Source organism: Nannospalax galili, unplaced genomic scaffold, assembly GCF_000622305.1.
Source record: "Nannospalax galili isolate Female #2095 unplaced genomic scaffold, S.galili_v1.0 scaffold338, whole genome shotgun sequence".
Taxonomy (NCBI): domain Eukaryota; kingdom Metazoa; phylum Chordata; class Mammalia; order Rodentia; family Spalacidae; genus Nannospalax; species Nannospalax galili.
In genome coordinates, this window is record NW_008340849.1 from 113,041 (window position 1) to 130,784 (window position 17,744).

Consider the following 17,744-nt stretch of genomic DNA (forward strand, 5'->3'; position numbering starts at 1 on the left):
TATTAGAGTGATGCTGGCTTCATAGAAGAAATTTGAGCTGTTGATTTCTTGGTAGTTTAGTTTTGGCGGTTCCAATACTTTTAGATACCCGTCCATTACTTTTAGGCTTTCAAATGTCGTAGCATGTAGGTTTTTAAAGTATTCCATTATAATATCCTGGATCTTTTTGATATCTGTTGTGATATTTCCCCTTTCATCTCTGATTCTGTTGATTTGTAGGTGCTCTTTCTTTCTTTTGGTTAACTAGGCTAGGGCCTGTCAATCTTGTTTATCTTTTCAAAGAACCAGCTCTTGGATTCGTTGATTCTTTGTATTGTTTTCTTTGTTTCTGTTTCATTAATTTCTGCCCTGATTTTTGTTATTTGTTCCTGTCTGCTGGGTTTGGGTTTCATTTGGTGTTGGTTTTCAAGTGTCTTGAGTTTCAATGTTAAGTCATTTATTTGTGTTCTTTCTGATTTTTTAATGTAAGCACTTAGAGCTATAAACTTCCCTCTACTTTAAGTGTATCCCAGAGGTTTTGTTGTGTTGTATTGTCCTTTTCATTTAGTTCCAGGAATGCTTTTATTTCTTTCCTAATTTCTCCTTTGACTCATTCATAATTCAGGAGTTTGTTGTTTAATCTCCATGTGTTCATGTAGTTATTAGGGTTTCTTCTGGAGCTGATTTTAAGCTTTATTGCATTGTGGACTGATAGAATGCATGGAATTATTTCAATCTTTTGTATTTGTTGAGGCTTGTTTTGTACCCCAGTCTATGGTCAATTTTAGAAGAAATTCCATGGGGCACTGAATAGAAAGTGTATTCTTCAGTGCTTAAGTGAAATATTCGGTAAATGTCTGTTAGGCCCACTTGATGTGTGGTATTACTTAATTCAGATGTCTCTCTCTGTTAATTCTCTGTCTTATCTAATGGAGACAATGGGGTATTGAAGTCCCCTATGATTAATGAGTTGGGATTAATCTGGGTCTTAAAGATCCGTAGTACTGTTTTTTTTTTTTTTTTTGAAATTGGGTGCACCATAGTTTGGTGAATGAAGTGGCCCTCTTTATCTCTTCTGATTAGTTTTAGTTTGAAGTCTATTTGTCAGATATTAGAATTTCAACTCTTGTCTTTTTCTTAATACCAATTGATTGGAATATTTTTCCATCATTTTACCTTAAGGAAGTGCCTCTCCTTGAAAGTGAGCTGGATTTCTTGCAGACAACAAAAAGATGGGTTTTGTCTCTTAATTCATTCAACTAGTCTGTATCTTCTGACTGGAGAGTTCAGTCCATTGATATTTAAAGTTATTAATGAAAGATGTATATTGATTCCTGTCATTTTGATTTCTATTCACATTCTTGGTGTAGCTGTGCATTTCCACAGTTATATCTTCATTAAGATCCTTTCTGTTACCCCTTTGGTATAGTCATTCCTTTCTTCAGCTCTTTGTATTGCTTCAAGAGCTCTCTGAAAGGCTGGTTTACTGCACATGAATTCTTTCAGCCTATTTATGTCATGAAAGATTTTTTCCCCCCTTTGACTATAATATACGTTTTGGCTGGGTAACGTGCCCTGGGTTGGCATCTGTGATCACTTAGAACTGGGAATACTTTGATCTAGGTTCCTTTGACTTTCATAGTTTGCACTGATAGAGTTATATAGTTGTAACTCTGATGGGTTTTCCTTTACATGTGACTTGTTTTTCTTTTGCAGCTTTCAGTGTTTTCTCTATGTTCTGTACATTTAGTGTTTTTATTATGATGTGCCATGGAGAGTTTCTTTACTGGTCCTATATATTTGGTGTTCTATGTGCTTCTTTTATTTGTATGGGCATGTCTTTCTTTAATTTTGAGAAATATTTTTCTACAGTCCTGTTGAAGATCTGGTCCATACCATTATCCCGAGATTCTTCTCCTTCTGCTATGCCTATTATGTGTAAGTTTGGTCTTTTAATGATGTCACACCTTTCCTGCATATTCCATTCTTGTGTGTTTTCTTAAAATTTTCATAATCTTTGATTGAGTGATCTAATTCGTCCACTTTAACTTCCAGACTTGATACTCTGTTTTCCATTTTGTTCACCTATCGGTGAGGCTTTCTCCTGTTGTTTCTAATTGGCTTACTGAGTGTTTCACTTCCTTCTTTATTTCAGCCTGAGCATTCTTCAATATTTTTAACTATTTTCTGAATTCATTCAGAACTTTATCTGTATCATCTTTCAGTTCTTTGATTTATTTGTGTGTTCTTTAAATTCACTGAATTTTTTAAATCATATTTAATTGTTCTTCTGAATTCCATGTCCTGTGTTATCTCTAGGGGATTCTCATTGTACTCTCTACAGAACTGTTGGTTCTTGGTGGGAACTTATTTGGGTTTTTCATGCTATTATATTTTTGCTGTGACTTTGACATGTGGATTTCTTTTGTAGTTTCTGACTCTTGTGTGAGACTCAAGCCTTCCTTTGATGAGTTTTGTCCTGCTTCTTTTTGTAAAATGTATGTGCCTTTGTGGTTTACTTGTTGGGCACAAAAAGTGGTTGTTCTAAGCTTCAGGTTCTCTCTTTTGATTTTGTATTGGAGGGGCCAGATGTCTTTAGTCCTGCTCCCAGGAGTTCCCACTGAGCCCAAAGTTGGATGAGGATCAGATACTCTCAGGCTTTCCCCTAAGATCTGGATTCCTCTAGGAAAGATGCTGGCCTCAGGAAGTTAGGGGGTTGGGCTGGCCTGGGAAGAGGGCCTCTCTCAAGCATGCAGAGGTGGGAGAGGGAACAGGCCCAGAGGGTTCCCCAGGACTAGACTGAAGAATTGAGTTGGTCTGGGTGCAAAGGGTCTAGAAGCAGTGGAGAGTCTGGGCCAAGAGGGCAATCCAGAGGTCTAGGGTGCCAAGAGAAGAAATGGGCCAGTGCCCATATTAGGAGGAGAGATGGGGTGGCTATCTGGGTGGGTGAAGGAGGATGGGGAAGTCAAGGCACAGTGGACAGGGCTGAACTTTTTAGGAAAGAAACTGGGGGCTCTGCAGCCCAGGGATGCAAAGGGAGGTGGGGGAGGGAACAGGCCCTGAGGGCTCCTGAGGACTAGAGGGAGGAATTGGGTTGGTCTGGGTGCAAAAGATCAGGAAGAAGTAGAGATTCTGGGCCAAGAGGGCAATCCAGAGGTGTGGGGTGCCAAGAAAAGAAATGGGCCAGTGCCCAAACTAGGAGGAGAGATAGGGTGCGGGAGCTTGGAGGGTGAAGGAGGGTGGAGAAGTCAAGGTGCAGTGGTAGGTTGACCAGACTCCAGTAGATGAACCAACACTGGAGGGCAACTGGGGACACAAACCTGACTCTGTAGACTTTAATTTATATATATATTAGACGGATGCACACCCAATAACACTTGAGAGACACAGATTAAACTAAATAAGTCCTATTTAAAAAAAAAACAGAGCATATAAGGCTGGGGTTGGATAGAAAGATGGCGGCAGGTAGGGGAAGGGATCTAAATATGATAAAAATAAATTGTATGAAATTCACAAAAATTCAATTTAAAAAATGTAAAGTAAAAAGAAAAATGGTTTGAAATTCAGGAAGTATAACCCCAACTGAAGACATTTAAAAAATGGCAAATTTCAGAAAAGCTTTTTTGGAAGTCCTTTTACCAACCTAAATACAGATTTTCAAATTGTTATCAATTCCCTACCCAGGAGTTTCATTAATCAAGGGAAGGTTAACTCATAGGAGACTAGAATTCGACAGATTGTCTCCTGTTCTTAAGGGCACACTCATCTTTCTCTCCAAAGTATTTACTATCCCCTAAGTTGCCTGCATCCTCTGTCTTTTGCCCTATGAAGAAAGTATACAAACTCCTTACTCTCATTAATTTGTAGATCTTTTCTTTCCTGTGAGTTTCCAAGCACATAACAAATGCATGTACATTTTCTCCTGTTAATAGCCGTGCTGTAAACTTGTTACATAGACTTCCAGTCATGGGACTGGTGGAAATTAGAAAGAAAAATATTCGCTCCCTACACTTCCAGAAGGAAATAGCTAGCAACTATAACTATAAAGTCATAGATAGTCCTTGAAACAAATATAGCTTGCTACATGGTGCATTTGAGAAGGTAAGTTGCACTGGAGATCAAGACAGTTTTCCTAGGTCCATCACAAGGCCTCTGAGACAATGTGGTTAATGCCACAGAAAAATTTTCATCAGTTTGGTTTTGGTTTTGCTTTTGCTTTGTTGTTTGTTGAGATAAAGTCTCCTGTACCCCAGTATTGTCTCAAATGCCCTAGGTAGCCAAGGGTGACTTTGAACTTCTGATCTTTTGGTCTCTACCTCCTGACTGCTGGGTTTACAGGCATGGTTTATGTGGTGTTGGTGATCTAACTCAGGGTATGCTAGGCAAGTGCTGTACCAATTAAGCCACACAGTGAAACTTCTGGCTCACCAATTATAAAAACTACAGTCCACAGTGACAAATGTCACCTATGAATCATAATTGGAACCATTGCAATTATAATTGAACACATGAAGAACATCCATTAATGGATCTGGAGAGGTTTTTCTTATTGTTTTTGTTATTATTTATCAAATTATATAATTGAGTGTGTGTTTGTGTGTGTGTGTGTGTATGGTTTAAATTTAATGGTAATAATTTTGAATGTCCTACAAAAGAGTAATAATCATTTTTAGTTTTGTGATGGTGCTGGCTTGAGGTAGCCTATACCAGCTTGTGAGAGCTGATTGATGGCCACAATTTCAAAAAATTCTGTGAACTGAGAACCAAACCTGGAGTATCTTGAAATTAGCTCTTGTGAGACGATTTACACTATAGAAATGAGTAGAGAGGGCCTACTAAATACAACTATTTTGCCCTCTATACATGCTCTCCACTAGCCAATTTGTCAGAATTTCATTGGATAATCTTTATTTTCATAAGAGAAAAATATGTGAATGAAGAAAAAAATGTTTTTATTTATGCCTAACCACATAAAGTTAAGCCTAATAGTAGTATAATGATGTAAAATGCATTAATAATTAAATGCTATTTTTAATAATCATTTTTTTAGTAACTATTACAGAGTAGATGAATGAAAAATTGCATCAGTAGTTGCATAGAATAAAGAATGTGTGCCGAGGCCTGGAGAGATGGCTCAGCAGTTAAGAATACTGACTGTTCTTGCAGAAGACCTGGGTTCGAATCCCAGCACCCACATGGCAGCTAACAACTTTCTGTAATTTCAGTTCCAGGGGATCTGACAGCCTCTTCTGTCCTCCGCGGGCATTGTAGGACATGGATGCGCTTGCTTACATGCAGGCAATACACACATACATATAAAAATAATAAAATATTTTAAAAATATAAAAATAAAAAAGAATGTGTGCCAATTCCTTTGAAACTTAATATGTTTCAGGAATTTATACCCACAAGCTTAACTTACAAGTAGATAGCTTGTAATAAGTAAGAGTTTTGAATTATAAATAAACGATTCCACCTCCAAGCTGCTGAGACATTTTAGTTTTTGGTATTTTGAAATAAAAACAAAACATAAGAATGTGAATATGAATCAAGTGAAAATCAAGACTACAGACTTTTGCAAGTATCATGGGCTAAAAATAAAATGAAAAGTTTTAAAGTCTTAAAAACAAATCTGCAAAGGAATGAAGCCTAAGCAGACAGAACTGCACTAAATTACCAAAATGCAGAAAAAAGGAAGTGGCAAACAATAAAGTGAAAATCTTTGATTAAAGCCAAGAGAATTTGGATGGCAGTCAAGAAAAACGGGAAGGAAAAATGAAGCCAGTCACAAGGCAGAACTATGGAAAAGCATCTGCTGGGAACAGAGTTGTGAATTACTGGAGGTGGGTGGGCAACGCTGGTCAACTGAGCTACTAACGTAATTAAAATCACAGGGAGATTCTGCAGCTAAAGGCAGAGAGCTTGAGATATAATGTAGTAAAACAAATCCCATTTGTACTACATCCCCTACCTTTTAAGAGTTGATAATATGAAGTAATATTGGATGCGTAAATTTCGATCCCTACATTTATTAACCAGTCCATTTTTATCAAATACTTTACAGTAATTTAAAAATCTTTAGGAATTTTCTGTGGTCAACCCCCTCCTCCTCCTATCCAAGTTCAGAGGAGGGGAGATATAGTCACTAATCCCAACGAGTTTATCAATCAGATATATTTAATAAAATACACATTAAAAACACTAAATGTAAGGGTTTGGGGAATTCTAAATTGTTGAACATTGTGAACAATTTGGAGAGTTGAGTGATTATAGGATCACAGAAGCTCTATGCACATTTTCCCAGACCTTACCATGCACATGGCTTCCATTTGACTATTCCTAAGCTCTCTACTTTTTAATAAATTAACAAATGCAAATTAAGGCCTTTCTTGAGTTTTGTGATTCAATTAGCATATCATAGAACCTGGAGAAGGGCCCATCGGAACTCTGGTTTTATAGTGTGTGGTTTAGGGGAACAGGAATCCAGAAAAAAGGATGTAGTCTTGTGGAACTGAACCTGTAACTTCTGAAATCTGATTTTTAACTGCAAGAAGATTATGTCAGAAATGAATCCATTTAAAGATCACCACTTTGAGACAGATAAGCTGCAGAACACACAGGGGTGAGAAAAGCATATAATTTTTGTGTCTAGAGGTTTGTGAGAGGATCTCTTCAGGTGAAAAGCATCTCCTTTCTTCAAAGGAGTCCAAGAAACTGAGAAAGTATGATGCCAAAATCATCTGTGCCTACATAGTACTAATGTGAACTAGAATTGAGAGACTAGAAGAATGTCACTTTGAGCCAGGGTTAAAAGTGCCAATAAATTAATTCACTTCAGTTCAGTAGAGGGAGGTTTAAATTTATTTTACTAAATTACAGTATTACCATTTAGCTTTAATTTTTTTTTAGTCTTTTTGAGACAGAGTCTCCCTGTAGCCCCAGCTGTCCTGGATTCACCATAGAGACCAGGCTGGCATCGAACTCACAGAGATCTGTCTGCCTCTGCCTCCCGAGTGCTGGCATTAAAGGCATGAGCCACCACACCTGGCCTAGCTTTTACTTTTAAACTGAAAAAAAAAAAATGCATTTTGCATAAGGTATCATTCCAGTTCTCACTAGAAATGGAAATCTGCATATAATAGTAAAATCCTTTGATAGAAAATTCCTCTTTAAATTCCTAAGAGGAAGGATGGTCAACTATATTAAGCACAAAGTTAAAATAACTTCCATATCATTTTAGTTGTCATATTTTATAACATTGAACAAGCACTGTTCTTAACCAGACTGCCTGGGGAATGGAGTCTTTTAATCATCATTTTCTTACTATTTATATCAAATAATCTTTGTTAAAAATCTGAAACTTTCTTTGATAATTCTGTTTCCAGAGGCTGACATTAATGACACTGTCACCAAATACAACTGTGCATCAGACCTGGGAATCATGAGGGTAAGGGAGAGATTCAGATATCAATAGCAACTTTTTGTTAGTAAGCCACTAAATGTAAATCCTTGATATCCATGCTATTACTTATAAGCCTAGTCTTGAAGAAGTGTTACTACACATTTTATCTTCAAAGGCTTGTTAGATCTGACTGTATTACAAACTATTGATGCCATGGCTTTTTATTATTATAATTATTGCTCCAATTAATGTTCTTATATATTTTAAAAATATTTTATTCATTTTTTATGTTATGTGTATGACTGTATTGCATGCATGTATGTAAATGCACTCATCTTGTGCAATGCCTGTAGAGGTCAGAAGAGGGCATTGGAACCCCTAGAATTGCAGTTATGGATGACTGTTAGCCACCATGTGGGTGCTGGGAACTGAACCCAGGTCCTCTGCAAGAGCAGTCAGTGCTCTTAACCACTGAGTCATCTCTCTAGCCCATTGTTATATATATATAGAGAGAGAGAGAGACAGAAGAGGCCACTGGATCCCCTGGAACTTGAATTATGGACAGTTGTTAGCTGCCATGTGAATGTTGGGATTTTAACCTGGGTCTTCTGCAAGAACAACCAGTGTTCTTAAATGCCGAGCCATCATCTCTCCAGCCCGGTCTTATACTTTTTATAAATATTTTATTTATTATTTTTATGTGTATGAGTGTATTGCCTGCATGTATGTCAGTGCACCCATGTCATGCAATGCTGTGGAGGTCAGAATAGGGCTTCAGATTCCGCTGGAACTGGATGTAAAGATGGTTCATAGCCGCCATGTGGGTGCTGGGAATTGAACCCAGGTCTTCTGCAAGAGAAGTCAGTGCTTTTAACTGCTGAGCCATCTCTCCGGTCTTATATTTTTAAAACATGGGCCACAAGGCTATGGAATAGAACTAGCTTCCTAAAGAGTTCCTGGCTTGAAGGAGGAAGAAACCACAGTGGAACTTAGATTGGGCTGGTTCCAGATTCATTTGCATTTGTATCTCTATTTTAAATAGAGAAGAGCAGAACTGAGATCTTTTGCAATGTGGACAACACAATTTTCCATCAGACGTGAATTATCTATCAGCTTTGAAGATAAAAATGTGTAGTAAAGCTTCAAGACTAGGTTTATAAGTAGTAGCATTGCTATCAAGGATTTACATAAATGAACAAATCTAAGACATTGGTATCAAGACAAATGAAAACAAACAGGTGTGGTACTTCATGCCTGTGATACCAGCACTCAGGAAACTGAGAGAGAAAGATGAATGTGCTATCTTACTTCAAAGAGAAGAATAGGACACGCCTAAGCAAAACCTACAATGTAGCTCAAGGCTAGACATCTGAGAGTCACTCACGATTATCTGGACTCCAAAGCATTCTGGCAGCTCCACTTCTCTGACTCTGCCATCCACAAAACACACAGCTTATCTCACAGACCCAGGTTGGCTCCATTCCACACTTGCTGCTGCCCTTGGTGGTCATCCCAGTGTATGGCATCTCCAAATAGCTGGGGTCTCCATGGAAACTGAGGTTACACCTTCACCAATGGCCTCTTCTGACATCTTGGTATTCAAAGTCTCAGATTCTCTCCATGATCCCTTCAATCCTGGGGTATTCATTGCAACTGAGGCTGTACTTTCACCAATGGCTTTTCCTGGCCTCTCAGGGTGCCAAATCTCAGCTGCTCTCAATGACCCTTCACAATTTCAGCACCAGAATCATGGGGGAGATACTTATAAATTATCAAATCCTACTTCCAGCTTGAGATGGAGGCTCCGGTACCCTCTGTCCCACAGCTTCTGTGAATTAACCCTGAGGAAATACCTCCTAGAAAATTTCACCACCGTGATGCTGGTTTCTTGTTACTTACAGCTGATTTTTTTGCCCCAGCTAACCAGCATCAATTGTCCTAGTAAATCAAAGGTTTTACTTCAGGTTCTGGTTTCTTCTTAACGACAGCTGATTCTTCAGCCCCATCTGACCAGGGCCCATGGATTCAAGATATCACACAAACAGCCCTGACAGTTTCTGCTTCTCTCTGAAGTTTCACAAGCCAGGCCTCTACCATCTACAACTTCCCCAGCACAACTGCTCCAAGGTTCACAGCAACACTCAATGGCCCCTCCAGCCCAAAGTTGCAAATGCCTCCACAACACCTCCAAAAAACATCAAGTTCAGGTCTGTCACAGCAGTGCCCCACCCTCATGCACCAATCCCTGCTCCAGCCTGTTTCTCCACTGTTGTAACAAAATATTCTGACCAATACCAACTTGAGGAGAAGAGGGTTTCTTCAGGTTACATCTCCCAGGTCATAGTTCATTAGGGAGCCTAGGTAGGAACTCAGGGCAGGAACCTGGAGGCAGGAGCTGGAGCACAGGCAATAGAGGAGCACTGCTTACTGGATTGCACTCTGGTCCCCACTCAACCTGCTTTCTTATCCAACACAGGCCCACTTGCCCAGGGAGTGCCACCATCCACAGTGGGCTGGGCCTTCCTATATCACTGAATAATCAAGGAGATGCCCCACAGACATGGCCACATTCCAGTCCAATGGAGGGAATTCCCCAGCTGAGGCTCCCTCAACCCAGGTATGTCAAGTTGACACTAAAGCTACCCAGCACATGGAGAAAACCTTAAAGCATTCCAATAGAGATGAAGCTTTGAGTTCAGTACCAGCTTAATTTTCCCTTTTTGGTTCCTCAAATCATATTTGCAGTGTCTTCAGTAATAGAGTCTTACAGTCAAGTTCTCGTGGTTAGCCAAGAGCAAGGGCAATGGCCAGTATTGTTTGTGAGTCTATAGGACCCCTGATCAAATGCTTCAAAAGAGGGAGGTATTCCTGGCATTGGAATTCTTTGTTAGCTTACGGTGTCTGGTAAGGGTATCTGCTAAGCTTTCATACTGCTTGAAGGTGCTGTCCATGCTACCAAAGAGAAAAAAGTAATCATAAACTTTTCCCAGCTATGAATCCTGGGAGCTACAACAACTAGCATGGCAAGATATGCCCACTGTGCAATAGTGGCACAGATATTATCGGAGTGAACAACATCTTGCTGATTAGATTTAAGGTTGGTTTTAGAAGATAGAGCCTATACTTGACATTGATATTAGGCCTTGGCACCTGTGACATGTCACAGTCCATAAGGGAGAACCTACTATCATTATTTTGCCAAATGAACATAGTATTCAACTGACTCCTATTGAGTTCTTGTCATATCCAAAAATTAATACAGCTCTTAATTGTCACCACAGAAGTTTCCTCATGTAACAGATGGTGAATAATACAGAGATGACACCTGGCCAATGTTCAAAGAAGAGATTGCATTATGCTTAGCCTTGAATAGGACATTGATATCAAATCTCTGCCTCCCAAGGCTCAGGGATCATTGTAAAAGAAATGGCAGGTAGATTGTAAGAGCTGGAGGTGGTGGATGATCACAAGGAAACAGGGTTTTCCAGACAGCTGAAAAGTTACTCATACAAACTCACAGCAATGTTGACAGCATACACAATACCCACATAAGCTCAAGCCAGACAAAATCCCAGCATAGAAGTGGGGAAGTGGGGAAGAATCCCCAACCCTACCTGAGGAACTATTAGCAACTGATAGCTGCAACAGGAGTCAGTTTTCTTTAATGGTGTAATGCTGGTCCATTGGATGGACCCATACTGAAGGGCATTTGGGGACACAAATTTGATTGGATAGGGGTGTGTGTGTGTGTTTGTGTAAAACATAAAGTATTCAAAATGAAGTACGGGTACTGAGAAGGATGCAGATGGAGAAGGGGTCTAATTATAACAAAAAGATACTGTATGAAATTCATAAATATTCAAGAAAAAATGAAACAGAAACAACAACAACAACAATAACAAAAAAACAGTAGCTGAGCAAGTCACGGGGAACAAACCAGTAAACAGCATTCTTCTGTGGTCTCCACTTCAGTTCCTTCATCCAGGTCCCTGCCTTGAGTTCCTGCCTTCTCTCAATGGTGGACAAAGAGCTATAAGCCAAATGAACCCTTTCCTTTACAAGTTGATTTTGGTAATAGTGTTTACCCCAACAACAGAAAGCTAAGTAGAACAACTACAGGTAAGTGTAGCTCCATTCGTCAAGAAAGCTTCTTTTTGTAACAGATGAAGACTATTTCAGAGATACACAACGATGGGGTACCCAGTCCTAACTTATACATCTACAATGCAAACCATAGACCTATGGAAAAGGTGAGACAGAAAGATTGTAAGAGCCTGAGGACCAGGACAGTGGCTGCTAGACTGTGTTTTCTTGACATGACTGACCAGGAAACTGTACCAATAAATTCTCAACAATATGGTTTCCTAAACAAGACCTGCATAATGCCAATGAATGGGGGAAATTTTACAGGACCCCACTTCCATCAATAGCTGCTGAGGGAAGGAGATTGGATTTTTCTAGGGATGAGCCCCTTGAGGGGTTGTCAATCCCAAGTGATTAGCCCTAAACACATGTGCATAGAAGAAACACTAAATGGACTCAGTAAGGGGTGTGTGTGTCTTTGTGTGTGTGTCTGTGTGTGTGTGTGTGAGAGAGAGAGACAGTAGTAAAGATGAGGTCACAAAATTGAGAGGGAATGGGGGAATAGGAGTTGGATGGGGGAAAGGGATAGAGGAGTGGTAAAAGTGATGTCAATAGAATACTCATGTACAAAATTCACAAAAAAATAAAAATAAAAAAGTCTATTGACTAACGTTCAATTATTGATACCTTATAGTTTAGGCAGTAAAAGTAAACATCTGCCTCCATACCCATACAGTTTCTATGGAAACAGTGTTCCAACAGGGTTGGAGAGAGTATTCTGGGCACAGGGAAGAAGAACATGAGAATGGCTCTGTTATCTTGTGCCCTCTTTTTACTGGCATTAACATTTGCAGAACTTAATAGATGCAGAAAGTAGGCCTTAAATGGACTCAGTGCTGGGAAGTTCTCATAATGATGCTTTATTTCTTCTATGGTAAATCTAGGAACCAATAAAATTGCTTTCATAGCTCATTCAGCACATTCTTGGGAAACTAGACAATTTATATTCTAAATATTATAGATATATTTTGTGTTAATAATTATGAAAAAGAAAACAATTTTGTGTTTCATTTGGGACACACAAAAACTAGCTGTATAACAAGGGAAATGTAAAGACATTTGTGAAGAGACCAGCATAATTTAACAAATGATTATGTATTTCTGTCCCTACTTTGAAGGCTCAAATATCTTGAACATGACTGAAGGCATAATGATTTCCTTAAGTTACTACTTCTCACTGTGATGTATAATTTTATTTCCACACAAAATATAGTAGCATTGTACTACAATTAAAAAGCACTTAAAAGTGAAAATAGACATATAGCTTATTAACACCTAATTTTATGGTTGAGACCTACAAAATTAAGTCTTTATTGTAGGGACAAAGTGGGGTTCATTGTGTACATGGAGTGTGAATTGATAGTGTCTATATTTTACTCTGATGACTTAAAAAGAAATATGCAATTTACACCTCAAAATCCTATTAAAAATCAGCTGTGTCATGTGCAATTATTTCAAAGTGTTAAAATGACTTCATTAATGATCAAATAGGCTTTTGACTCTTTATAATGAGATGTTTCTGTGAACCAAAATTGAACGATAAGGACAGAATTAGGGACCTTCAATAATTAGAAAAATCAGCAGTTCTAATTGGGAGAATATTTTGCAAGAAACCATTTCCACTTAAGTTTATTTTGTTTGCAATGTGCTTTAGAAGTGATCACTACATAAATGCTTCTACCAAGTAGGAATCATCATTGCAGCTATCAGCAGTTAACCTAGGGAGACACAAAATATGGGAAGTGAGAGAGTTTCCCAGGGACACAAAAATGTATATTATTTTGGGCATTTCTTGATCTTACACTATAATTAGAAATTGTTTTTTGATAATTAAAGAATACCTGCATGACTTAGTTATCTAATTATCAAAGAAAATATATGCAAGATATAATTATTTCAAAATGTCACATTTGTGAAATAAGACATGAAACCTAGAAGTTTAAAATTAAAAGGAAAGAAAAGGAAATAGGTGGTTCCGGATTTCGAGTTGGGCGGCTGCTGTTGCTATGGAGGAACCCGCAGATGCAACTGAAGGGATAGAAAGTCACAGACAAGTTCACCAAGAGCAGCTATGTTCAGGCCAAAGAGCCTTCAGTAGCTCTGTACTGGCTACAGGAACATGTTCTCCGCTCATTGCCAGAACTGGCCCAGCACAAGGTTGACATGCAGCAGTGGGAGGAGCAGAGCCAGGGTGACATCTACACTGTGAAGTATGCCTGCACTGCTGTGAAGAACCTGGTGGATGGTACAGTGTACTTCCGCAGTATGGAAGACCTGCTAAAACAGGTCATCAACATCCGGAACCACATGACCGTCTGTGCCCAGGGCTACAGCCTGGAGAAGCCATCCTCTCTCTTCTCCTCCTGACCCTGACCCCAGAAGACTCTTAGGGCCTTCCCACCCAAGCCAAGCCCTGCCAGCTGCCCTGAGGACCACTTTCCCATCTGTGGTCTTTTCCTAACATCAGTGTTGCTCATCAGGTGGCTGAAGACATGTCAGTGACAGGTGTGCATTGTGACAGCATGTCCATGTGAGAGACTATCTGAGACCCTAATCCTAACCCCCAAAACTGATCCTGATATGTACTAGGGGTGCAAGATGGCTTTGTTTTCTCTGCCAATTTAAGAATTAAAAGGCAGGAAAGACGTTACCAGAAAAGAAAGAGACAATTTGTCAGTGGGTATTGCCATAGCATACCTAAATAACCTAGTAATAAAATGACCATTGATTCTAAATGCTCTAAATAAAACCATCATTACGATATCAGTTTCTACTCAGAGTTTAGTGGTAGATGATAGTAAACGTGTAATTCTATACATATTTAAGCTGTATATTTTCCAATTATTACTTAAGGATAACTTGGAGAAACTCTCCAGAGTATTTTCCCTCAAAGCATCAGTCCTTGGGATAGGCAGCAAATTTACTCTTTTAGGGCTCAAGTCCACTTCAAAATCTTTTATCAATAATACATAATTTTGAGAGATCAGATATTATCTAACTCTTGAACTATCCACAGTTTGGTGGTGTATGATTCAAATGTCAGTATCATTTTGGAAGACTATGTACCAGATTATCCCTTGTTCCCATGTCAGTATTTGGCATTTCTTCAGACAGATGAATAAAATTTCTAGGATTAATGCTCTGCATCAATGTTGGCAATTGAACCAATCTTGGAAAATTATACAAGATAGCATGTACTCTTTTGCTGCTTAAGTTCACTTTATGAAATACTGTTAAATAAGTAAAAATAATTAACGTGACTATTCTTAAGTTGATTAACTAGTAAACAAACAAACCAAAAGAAACATGCTATCACACCTCAACATAGTAAAGAATATATATGAAAAAATCCATAGTCAACATCATCAATAATGGAGAAAACCTCAAAGCAATTCCATTATATTTAGTAATAAATCAGGGCTGTACACTATCTCCACAGCTATTCAATATAGTATTTAAATCTTATCTAGAGCAGTAAGACAAGAAATAGAAATAAGTGATACCAATATGAAAAGAAGAAATCAAAGTACTGCTGTTTGCAGATTCTTTACATAGGAAACCCTAAAGATACCACCAGAAAACTCCTAGAACTGATCAATGCTTTCTTTCAGTACATTGGCAGGTACAAAAATAACATATAAAAATCATATAGCCTTACTATGTATTCATAACAATAATAATCAAAGAGAACAAGTGATTTGGAGGGAGGAGAGGGGTATGGGAGACATTGAGGACTGGGAGGAATGGAAATACAATTCTCATGTATAAAATTCTCAAGAACTCCATCGGGGCTGGAGAGATGGCTCAGAGGTTAAGAACACTGGTTGTTCTTGCAGAAGACCCAGGTTCTAATCCCAGCACCCACATAGCAGCTAAGAACTGTCTGTAACACCAGTTCCAGGGGATCCAAAAGCATCTTCTGTCTTCCACGGGTATTACACAACATGGGTGCACTTACCTACGTGCAGGCAATACTCGCACACACATAAAATAAAAATAATAATAAAAAAAATTCTCAAGAATTAAACAAAAAGTAAGTAGCTTTTCTATGTAATGATGACAGGCACACCACTTCTATTCTCAATAGCCTCAAAACAAAACAACCTCAGGGTAAACCTAACAAAGTAGGTAAAGGACCTCTTCCATGAAAACTTCAAAAGCCTGAAGAAAAAAATTGAGGAAAACAGTAGAAGATAAAAAGGCCTCCAGTATTCATAGATTGAAAGAAATAATCTTGCCTAAATGACCATCTTCCCAAAAGCAATTACAGATTCAGTGCAGTTGAAATCAAAATCCCTATCCCATTCTTTAGGGGGATGAGGATAGGGAAAGGGTATAAAGATGATTAAGATGCTTTGTATGAAATGCACAAAAATTCAATAAAAATATACGTTAAACAGAAACAAAGAAACTTTTATTATTTTTATTTTATTTTATTTGTAGGAGTGTATTGCATACATGGACGTAAGTGAACCTGTGTCATGTAATGCCTGTGGAGGTCAGAAGAGGGCTTTGGATTCCCTGGAACTGGAGTTACAGATGGTTGTTAGCCACCATGTAGGTGCTGGGAGTTAAACCCGGGTGCTCTGCAAAAGCAACCAGTGCTCTTAACCACTGAGTCATCTTTCCAGTGCCAAGAAACTCTTTTAACATTTATATGGAAACACAAAAAGTCTTGGTTACTAAAGCAACCCTGAATGAAAAGAATAATGGTTGAGTCATTACCGTACCTTACCTCAAATTACAATCCAGAGCCATAGTAAAGACAAAATGTTATGGGGTGGGCCAAAACAAACATATAAACAGAATAAAATAGAAGACCCAGATTTCAGGCTACATAATTAAACTTACCTGGTTTTTGAAAAAGACACCTAAAGTACACAGTAAAGGAAATACAGCATCGCCAATAAATTGTGGTAGGAAAACTGGATGTCCACTTATAGAATGGTATTATATCTTGTCCTTCACCATGCACCAAAATCAATGTCAACGAGATCAAATACTACAATATAAAACCAAAATTCTGAAAGTTCCTGAAGAGAAAGTAGAGAGTATTCTACAACACAGAGACATAGTCAGGAGTCTCTATATAGGACCCTGGTGTCAAGAAACAGGGTGAATAACTGACAAATGGCACCTCATGAAATTAAAAAGTTCCTGTACAGCAAGCACAGTAAAAAGGAAAGGCTGATTGGGAGAAATCTTCACCAGGTGTACATCCAATGGATGTCTGAGTACACACACACAGACACAACAACAACAACAACAACAACAACAACAGTAAAAACGTGGGCTACAGATCTGAACAGAAAATTCTCAAAGTAAGAAATATAAATGACTAATGAGCACTGGAAAAAGTGCTCAACATCATTAGCTATCAGAGAATTGCAAATTAAATCAACTTTGAGATTCCATTTCAACCCAGTCAGAGTGGCTATCATGAACCCTTACCAAAGTGCATCTGGGGAGACAAATTTGACTCTATAGGCCCAGACAGATAGTTAGGTGATAGATTGATAGATGATAGATGATAGATGATAGATAGATAGATAGATAGATAGATAGATAGAAGATACATACATACATACATACATACATACATACATACATACATACATACGAGTACATGAAATTTGGTAGAGGGTAGTAAGGGGGTGCAGACAGGGAAGGGAATCTAAAGACTACCAAAATATATTGTATGAAATTTGCAATTATTTAATTTAATAGAGGAAAGAAGGAAGGAAGGAAGGGAGGAAAGAAAAGAGATGAGCAAAAATATTTAAAGAGAATAAATGACAACAAATATTGGTTAAGATGCATGGAAAGAGAAAACCTTCGTCAGTGTTTGTGGAGTACATTCACTATGAAAATCAATGTTGAGATTCCTCACTAAAACAAAGACCTCTAGGTGTGCTGACTAGATTCACCAGAGGGCAAGTAGGGGGGATTGGCTGGGGTGCCAACAACACAGCAGACAGTAGCAGGGATATCAGAGTATAAGGGCTCTAGTGGGGGGGGCTATGGGAAGGTGCCATCTGGGAAGTGGGTGTATAGTCGAATAAGGTGGTTTGGGATGATCTGTGTGATATACACAAAAAAAATCAACACATTTTTTTAAATGTATTATATTTGAGGAGAAAGCATGGAAATTTACATCATGCTAATTAGTAGAGGTGATAAACATTACCATTGAAGTCTACCCAATGACTGCATAGACATA

General features: G+C 38.5%; 1 pseudogene; it reads left to right on the forward strand.

Annotated features, from left to right (window-relative positions):
- The first annotated feature begins 11,572 nt into the window (after positions 1-11,572).
- On the forward strand, positions 11,573-13,891 carry LOC103736342 (annotated as a pseudogene).
- The last annotated feature ends 3,853 nt before the right edge of the window (positions 13,892-17,744 follow it).